Source organism: Osmerus mordax, chromosome 6, assembly GCF_038355195.1.
Source record: "Osmerus mordax isolate fOsmMor3 chromosome 6, fOsmMor3.pri, whole genome shotgun sequence".
Lineage (NCBI taxonomy): Eukaryota > Metazoa > Chordata > Actinopteri > Osmeriformes > Osmeridae > Osmerus > Osmerus mordax.
The window spans coordinates 1403512-1411940 of NC_090055.1; the positions used below are offsets into that span (position 1 = coordinate 1403512).

The 8429-nt window shown below is 51.5% G+C and overlaps 1 pseudogene; it reads left to right on the forward strand.

Annotated features, from left to right (window-relative positions):
* The first annotated feature begins 360 nt into the window (after positions 1–360).
* LOC136944004 (dual specificity protein kinase CLK2-like) lies at positions 361–6154 on the forward strand (annotated as a pseudogene).
* The last annotated feature ends 2275 nt before the right edge of the window (positions 6155–8429 follow it).

Sequence of the window (8429 nt, forward strand, 5' to 3'; positions counted from 1 at the left end):
ACAAAACTGTGCAGGCGTGTGGAGGTCACAAGGTTGCCAGGTTGGGTCACGACTCCTGCGGTTGCCAGGTTGGGGTCATGCGGTTGCCAGGTTTGGGTTACCCAGTGTAAGGAGAGGTGTGAAGGAAAACAGAACGCCAGAGAGTTGCAGGGTTAAGGAGGTGACTGGAGGAGGGGGAAGGAGGGGGAAACTGGATGCCCCCCCCCCCCCCCCCACCACCACCACGTCTTGATTCCCCAGGACGTTCCCAAGACAGGGTGGGACCAGGGGGGTTATTATTAGTGTTTGTCCCTGCTCTCTCTCTGGCTCACTTTGTCCCTCCTCTGTCCCTCTCATGTAGCTGTCCTCCTCTCTGGCTGGCTGGGCGTCGGGCTGCTGCTTTGGGTTTCTCACTTTATTTATTTTGCCAGTTTTTCTTATTTTTTCAAGGCTGTTTTCTGCTCCATGTTGTGTTTCCAGTGTTGTCTCTCTCTCTCTGTCTCTCTCTCTGTGTCCTTCTCTGTTGGCTATCCTCGCTCTGTCTCTCATCTGCCTTCACCCTCGCTCTGCCTCTCATCTGCCTTCACCCTCGCTCTGCCTCTCATCTGCCTTCACCCTCGCTCTGCCTCTCATCTGCCTTCACCCTCGCTCTGCCTCTCTTCTGCCTTCACCCTCTTCTACCCCCAACCTCACCCTTTCTCTCAGGTTTCTCTCATCTTGGTCTCACTAATCTCTGTCTCTCTCAATGGTGTCTTTCTCCTCAGCTTGACTTCTGATTCCTCTCTCTCTCTCTTCCTCTTTCTGTGTCTCTCTCGTGAGTCATGGGGAAGACTGAGTTGTTCTCGGTCTATAAGAGATGTCTGGACTGTTTATGCCTCTGCTTCTCTGTGAGTACCCACCTACACTTCTCTGTCCTGCTGACTACTCTCCTTACCTGTACCCCCTCTCCTCCTCCCCTCCTCCCCTCACCACCTTACCCCTCTCCTCCTCCCCTCACCTTACCCCTCTCCTCCTCCCCTCACCCACCTTACCCCTCTCCTCCTCACCCACCTTACACCTCTCCTCCTCACCCACCTTACCCCTCTCCTCCTCACCCACCTTACACCTCTCCTCCTCACCCACCTTACCCCTCTCCTCCTCCCCTCACCCACCTTACCCCTCTCCTCCTCCCCTCAGCTCTGTGTCCTTGTGTTGATGTCAGTGTTGCTGTGGTGCTGGTTGGTGTGCGTTACTCATGTTGAGTTGAGGTTCAGGGCGCTCTGGTTCAGGGCGCTCTGGTTCAGGGGCTCTCTGGTTCAGGGCGCGCTCTGGTTCAGGGCGCTCTGGTTCAGGGCTCTCTGGTTCAGGGCGCTCTGGTTCAGGGCGCTCTGGTTCAGGGCGCTCTGGTTCAGGGCGCTCTGGTTCAGGGCACTCTAGTTGCTTCGGTACTCTGTGAGGACAGATTTCTCCACGCAACCCAACTCTCACCCTACCTGAGATCTTCTCTCTCACAGGCTGTGTGTGTGTGTGTGTGTGTGTGTATGTGTGTACATGTATGTGTGTGTGTGTGTGTGTGTGGTGTGTGTGTACGTGTGTGTGTACATGTGTACGTGTGTACATGTATGTGTGTGTGTGTGACTCTTCAAACCGCCTTGCAGGCTGTGTTCTCAGCAGTCAGCTCCTGATATTAATAACAGTCTCAGAATGTGGATGGAAATAGAGAGCAGCGCTTAGTGAACCAAGCAATCACTTGACATGTCTGATTAACCCTCCTTAGTCCCAGCTGAGGAGGTCTGGAGCAGAGGGGGAATCAACTGGACACAACATGTCGACAGGGTTTCCAAAAAGACGGATGAAAAGATGCAATCAATGATATTATTTCTCGTTAAAATGTGCCAATCCTTCACCATGTGTGTCTGTTTGCTTGTGTGTGTAGGAGAGAGATTGTGTGTGTTTGTGTGAGTGTTATTGCGAGGGTCAGTTCTGCCCTGTCAGTACTGGGGCCAGATGGCAGACTGTCTTTCTACTCTCAGCATCTGATTGGTCTATGATAGGGAGAGGGGAGGGGTTGGGGGCAGAGTAACTCACACATGTTTTTGTTCTGTCTCTTTACCCATAATCCTCAGCGGCGCAGCCGTGAGGCGCCAGGCAGGAAGGGAAGGGACAGAGAGAAAGGTCACCTGGTGTACCAGCCGGGAGACCTCCTGCAGGAGAGATGTAGGCCATACTTATGCCTCACACCCTAACTCCTCACACCCTGACTCCTCACACCCTGACTCCTCACACCCTAACTCCTCACACCCTGACTCCTCACACCCTGACTCCTCACACCCTAACTCCTCACACACTGACTCCTCACACCCTGACTCCTCACACAGTAACTCCTCACACCCTAACTCCTCACACCCTGACTCCTCACACCCTGACTCCTCACACACTGACTCCTCACACCCTCACTCCTCACACCCTGACTCCTCACACATTATCTCCTCACATACTGACTCCTCACACCCTAACTCCTCACACCCTACCTCCTCACACCCTAACTCCTCACACCCTAACTCCTCACACCCTACCTCCTCACACCCTAACTCCTCACACTTGAGACAGCTCCCTGTCTCATGCTTAACCATGGTGACATCAGCCTTTTTCTCTCTCTTTATCTCTCTTCCTCTCTCTACCTCTCTCTATCTCTCTCTCTCTCTACCTCTACAGATGAAATTGTTAGCACGCTAGGGGAGGGCACCTTCGGCAAGGTCATTCAGTGTGTGGACCATGAAAGGTACTTCAGATCAAACACACAGTATGACAACCATTCACAGGCTTGAACATTTAGGCTTTACGGTCTTTCTGTGTATTTGGTTAACCTGTGTGTGTGTGTTTGTGTGTGTGTGTGTGCGTGCATTAATCTGTGTGTGTGTGATCCAGGGGTGGGTCTCGTATAGCTCTGAAGATCATCAAAAACATGGAGAAGTACAGGGAAGCTGCCAAACTGGAGATCCATGTTCTGGAGACGGTCCAGGAGAAAGACCCACACAACAAACAGTGTGTAGTGTGTAGTGTGTACATGTCATGGCTGAGGTCCATTCAGTTTCAATTCCGTAAATTCATTAAATGAGCAAGTCAAATAAACCATTTCAAAAACCTGCACTGAAAACATGTCTTAATTGTACAACATTTCTGATTTAATTCATGGAATTGAAACCGAATTTGAACCCTAATGTGTGAGCAAGTGTGTTGGTTTTCCTGAATCTGAATCTGCTGTTTTCAAAAAGTACCGTGGGCCATGTTGACTAAGACATCCCCTCTGCCTCTAGTCTGTGTGTACGGATGCTGGACTGGTTCGACTTCCACGGACACATGTGCATCTCCTTCGAGCTTCTGGCCCTCAGCACCTTCGACTTCCTGAAGCAGAACAACTTTCTGCCATATTCCATCGCCCACATACGTCACATGACCTACCAGATCTGCAAAGCCGTCAACTGTGAGAGACACTTCCAAGTTCCCCTCAAAACCACATTTCACCGTCATGGCCAGAGGGGGGGGCGCTGCCTTGTTTACATTTAGTCATTATAGCCTTGTTCCATTACCTCACGTGGCTCTCTCTCTCTTTCTGTTTGTGTGTGCCTCTCTCAATATCTCTCACCCCCCCCCCCCCTTATCCTCATTATATTCCTCCTCCTTTTCTGCAGTTCTCCATGACAACAAGCTGACTCACACAGACCTAAAACCAGAAAACATCCTCTTTGTGAACTCTGACTACACTGTCTCGTACAACGCTGAGAAGGTATCTGGGGGGGGGTTGTCAACTTCTCGTAAACACCAATAGGAATCTGACTCACCCATCGTCTCCCTGTACCCCCCCCCCCCCCTGGTCAGAAGTGCGAGGAGAGGAAGGTGAAGGACACCTCGGTGAGGGTGGTGGGACTTTGGCAGCGCCACATTCGACCACGAGCATCACTCTGTGGTCATATCCACCCGCCACTACCGCGCCCCCGAGGTCATCCTGGGTAAGACCTCATCACAGGGGGAGGAGGGGGACACACAAGGGTCACAAGGGTGCAGCTACAACTGGGTTTAAGGTAAACAAAGAGAGGAAGGGACCAGGGGGAGAGAAGAGGAGGAGGAGAGGGGAGGAGGAGGAGAGGGGAGGGAGGAGAGGGGAGAAGGAGGAGAGGGAAGAGGAGGAGAGGGTAAGAGGAGGAGAGGGGAGGAGGAGAGGGGAGGAGGAGGAGAGGGGAGGGGAGGAGAGGGGAGAAGGAGGAGAGGGGGAAGAGGAGGAGAGGGGAGGAGAGGAGAGGGGAGAGAGAGGAGAGGGAGGAGGAGAGGGGAGAGAGAGGAGAGGAGAGGGAGGAGAGGGGAGAAGGAGGAGAGGGGAAGAGGAGGAGAAGGGGAGGAGGGGAGGGGAGGGGAGGGGAGGGGAAGAGGAGAGGAGAGGGGGAGAGGGGAGGAGGGGAGGGGAGGGGAGGGGAGGAGAAGAGGAGAAGAGGAGAGAGAGGAGAGGAGAGGAGAGGGGGAGGAGGAGAGGGGAGGGGGAGGAGAGGAGAGGGGAGGGGTGGAGAAGAGGAGAGGAGGAGAGGAGAGGAGAGGGGAGGAGGAGAGGAGAGGAGAGGGGAGGAGGAGAGTGGAATGAGAGACAGCTCTGGCTACCTGAGATCAGCCTCTGCTGTGAGTAGATAATCAGCATGAGTGGTTTCTCCTCTGCAGAGCTGGGCTGGAAACAGCCTTGTGATGTCTGGAGTTTAGGCTGCATTCTGTTTGAATATTACCAAGGTTTCACCATGTATCAGGTACAGTGTGTGTGGACATGCATGCTTGTGTGTGTACATATCTACCTGTATTTGTATATGTGTGTGTGTGTTGCATTGATCTCTCTGCTGGGTAATTTTGGGTGTCAGACTCATGACAATATTGAGCACTTGGCAATGATGGAGAGAATACATGGACCACTGCCAGTCAGGATGATGCTCAGGAGCAGGTCAGACACTCTCCTCTCTCTCTCTCTCTCTCTCTCTCTCTCTCTCTCTCTCTCTCTCTCTCTCTCTCTCTCTCTCCCCCTATCTCCCTCCCTATCTCTGTCTCTGTCTCTCTCTCTCTCTCTCTCTCTCTCTCTCTCTCTCCCTATCTCCCTCCCCATCTCTGTCTCTCTCTCTCTCCCTATCTCCCTCCCTATCTCTGTCTCTATCTCTATATATCATTCTCTCACACACTCCATATTGTTATCACGAAGCACATCCCGACACAGAGACCGGATGCAGACCTCAGATGTGTGATGTCACCTCAGGGCTGACGGGAAGCAGAAGTTCTTCACCCGAGGGAGGCTGGACTGGAACGAGAACTCCAAGGAAGGGAAATATGTCAAAGAGAAATGCAAACCACTGAGGGTGAGTCAGGACCACAGCACCCACAGGACACAGCCTGCAGGAAGCACTCCACACACAACACAAGCTCCACATGCCGGACACAACTCTATACACATAAAACACACACATTTAACAAGTCCCTAACGGAGTCTCTGAAGGGGACTTCATCAGGTGTTGCTTCCATGAAAGGTTACCTCCTCTCTCTCTCTCTCTCTCTCTCTCTCTCTCTCTCTCTCTCTCTCTCTCTCTCTCTCTCTCTCTGACTCTGTCTCTCTCTGACTCTCTGACTCTCTCTCTGACTCTCTCTCTCTCTCTGACTCTCTCTCAGAAATACCAGCTGTCGAAGGGTATAGAGCACCATCAGTTGTTGGATCTGTTGGAGAGGATGTTGGAGTACGAGCCCTCCAGTCGTATCCCCCCTGTCCTCGGCCCTCCGTCACCCCTTCTTCCTGCCCCTCCAGGAGGTCAGACGGAGCAACGTCTGGGACAACAGCTCGGACATCAGCACATGACCCGACTTCACCTCTGCTCTTATGACCTTTGACCCCTAGTGTGGCTGTGGACATGTTTGTCATCACAGTCTCCTTAAATATGTGACTCCCTGAAACCAAGTCTTCCTTCATCTATCTACCTCTTCACCCAACCCTCTTTTCTCTCCGGTGTGGGAGTCATTACTGAAAAGCAAAGGGAGTAGAATCGGCTCATCGCGTGTGCGATGAGCCGATTCTACTGCTTTTCCACACTGTCTGTCAGGTTCCACACTCACCTGACAGACCCTGGCCTTCCTCCTACTGAAGCACACACACACACCACACACCACACACACACACACCACACACACACCACACACCACACACACACACACCACACACACCACACACACCACACACACACACACCTCACACACACCACACACCACACAAACACACACACACACACACACACACACCACACACACACACACACACACACCACACACACACACACACACCACCCATGACTGGGACTCGTTTGGTGGAACATACTTTGTCAGGGACAGAACTGTGAAGTTGAAAATGTTGACTGTTATGTGATGATGATCCTTATGTTTGTGCTCAACCTCTCCTTTCTGTGTATAGAGTAGCATCATAACACAACTTATTAAACAGAGTTTATTATGTTTATTATAGTTTATTTACTCGCACTTGCGTCTTGGCAGAGCTTAAGTGAATGCAGTACAGTATCAGAGCCTGGTCACAGTGTGTGTGTGTGTGTGTGCGCGCGAGGAGGTGGGATAGTGAGAGAAGAGAGAGGTGAGGGAGAGAGAGAAGAGTGTTTTATTTGTTCAGCCTTGGCAGGTCTGACAGACTGCTTGGAGTCGCTGAAGCTTAGAGTCACTGCATGTCTGGAAAAGTGTGTTTTCCGTGTGTGTGTGTGAGGATGTGTGCGTGTGTGTGAGGATGTGTGTGTGTGTGAGGCTGTGTGTGTGTGTGAGGCTGTGTGTGTGTGTGTGAGGATGTGTGTGTGTGTGAGGCTGTGTGTGTGGTGAGAGGATGTGTGTGTGTGTGAGGCTGTGTGTGTGTGTGAGGATGTGTGTGTGTGAGAGGATGTGTGTGTGTGTGAGGCTGTGTGTGTGTGTGTGAGGCTGTGTGTGTGTGTGTGCATTAATATGCATGTGTGTGCTTCATCCTCCTGTCATTACTGACTGTAATCTCAGTCTCAAAGGCAGCGTGAGGGTGTTAATGTGACTGAATGAGGCTGAAGTGAATGCAGAGACAGACATGATCTGCAGGGGGTGGGCAGTCTGGGTGGAAGGCCTGGTTCAGATAGTCTGCTAAATGAGTACAGTCCCTTACAAAGAGAGAGGAGAGGACTTTTTTTTCAAAACCTTTTTCGAAAATATTTTGCAAACCTTTCGGAATGTATTTTTGTTTTCTTCAAAACTATTTTTCCAAACAGTGAAAGGAGAGGACTTTTTTTCGAAAATATTTTTTCGAAATACTTTGTGTGTGTGTGTGTGTGTGTGTGTGTGTGTGTGGGGGGGGGGGGGGTCACGCTGGCTGCCCCTTCACATGATGGACACTGATCCACCTGATCCACTAGGGAATCCTTTAAGTAGCTCAAAATGGTTCCGCGCACACAACACACACACAACATCTACTGTACCTCAAATTCGAACAGTACATTCTTCTCTGGAAATGCAACACCCACATTAAAACTCTGATCCTGCCAGACAGCCTCCTGTTAAGCTGTGATTCCTACCCTCTTCAAACAAGTACAAGTCCTTTGCTTTGGGGTGTTTGTGTTAAAATCGGAGGGAGTCAGGTGGCTGAGCGGTTAGGGAATCGGGCTAGTAATCCGAAGGCTGCCAGTTCGATTCCCGGTCATGCCAACTGACGTTGTGTCCTTGGGCAAGGCACTTCACCCTACTTGCCTCGGGGGAATGTCCCTGTACTTACTGTAAGTCGCTCTGGATAAGAGCGTCTGCTAAAATGACTAAATGTAAAATAGTCATTAAACATCATTGTGCCAATGACCCTTTTCTTTGATCCTTAAATTGCTGGAAAAGCCCCCTGCCTCCCTTCTAGAGCGAGGGAGAGGACCTCGACAGCCTCATCTGACCTCAGATCTGGGGTCAGTAGGTCAGCTGGCTGGCGGCCTCCCTCCAGAATCTCGTTAAGGCGTAAATGTTGTCCTCACCTGTCAGAAACCAAGGCCTGACAGGGAGAGGGGCCAAGGAAGAAAGCAGTGATGAAAGAGGTTGTCGTGTGTGTGTGTGTGTGTGTGTGTGTGAGGACTGCGTCAAGAGCACACATGCCAGGTATGACTGTTCCCCTCCAACCCCTCTCCTTCTCCCGGAGCCATTCCTCTCTCTCCATCCGTCCTCATTATCCTGAGTGATGAATATCCACTAAAGCCCTCCAGCCCATCTGCCCAGCCTCAAACCTCCAGCGCCCAGGGCCGCACAGACTGACCTCAGGTCAGATTACTTCTGGTTGAGGATGGAGGGCAGGAGCAGCGCAGTTCTCAGATCTGCTCTTATAGCAGCACCGCCTTGGCCAGATAGGGAGAAAGATATCCTACACTGCAGAATCGTGCTGGAAAAGACTGTATTGATGTTACATTTAC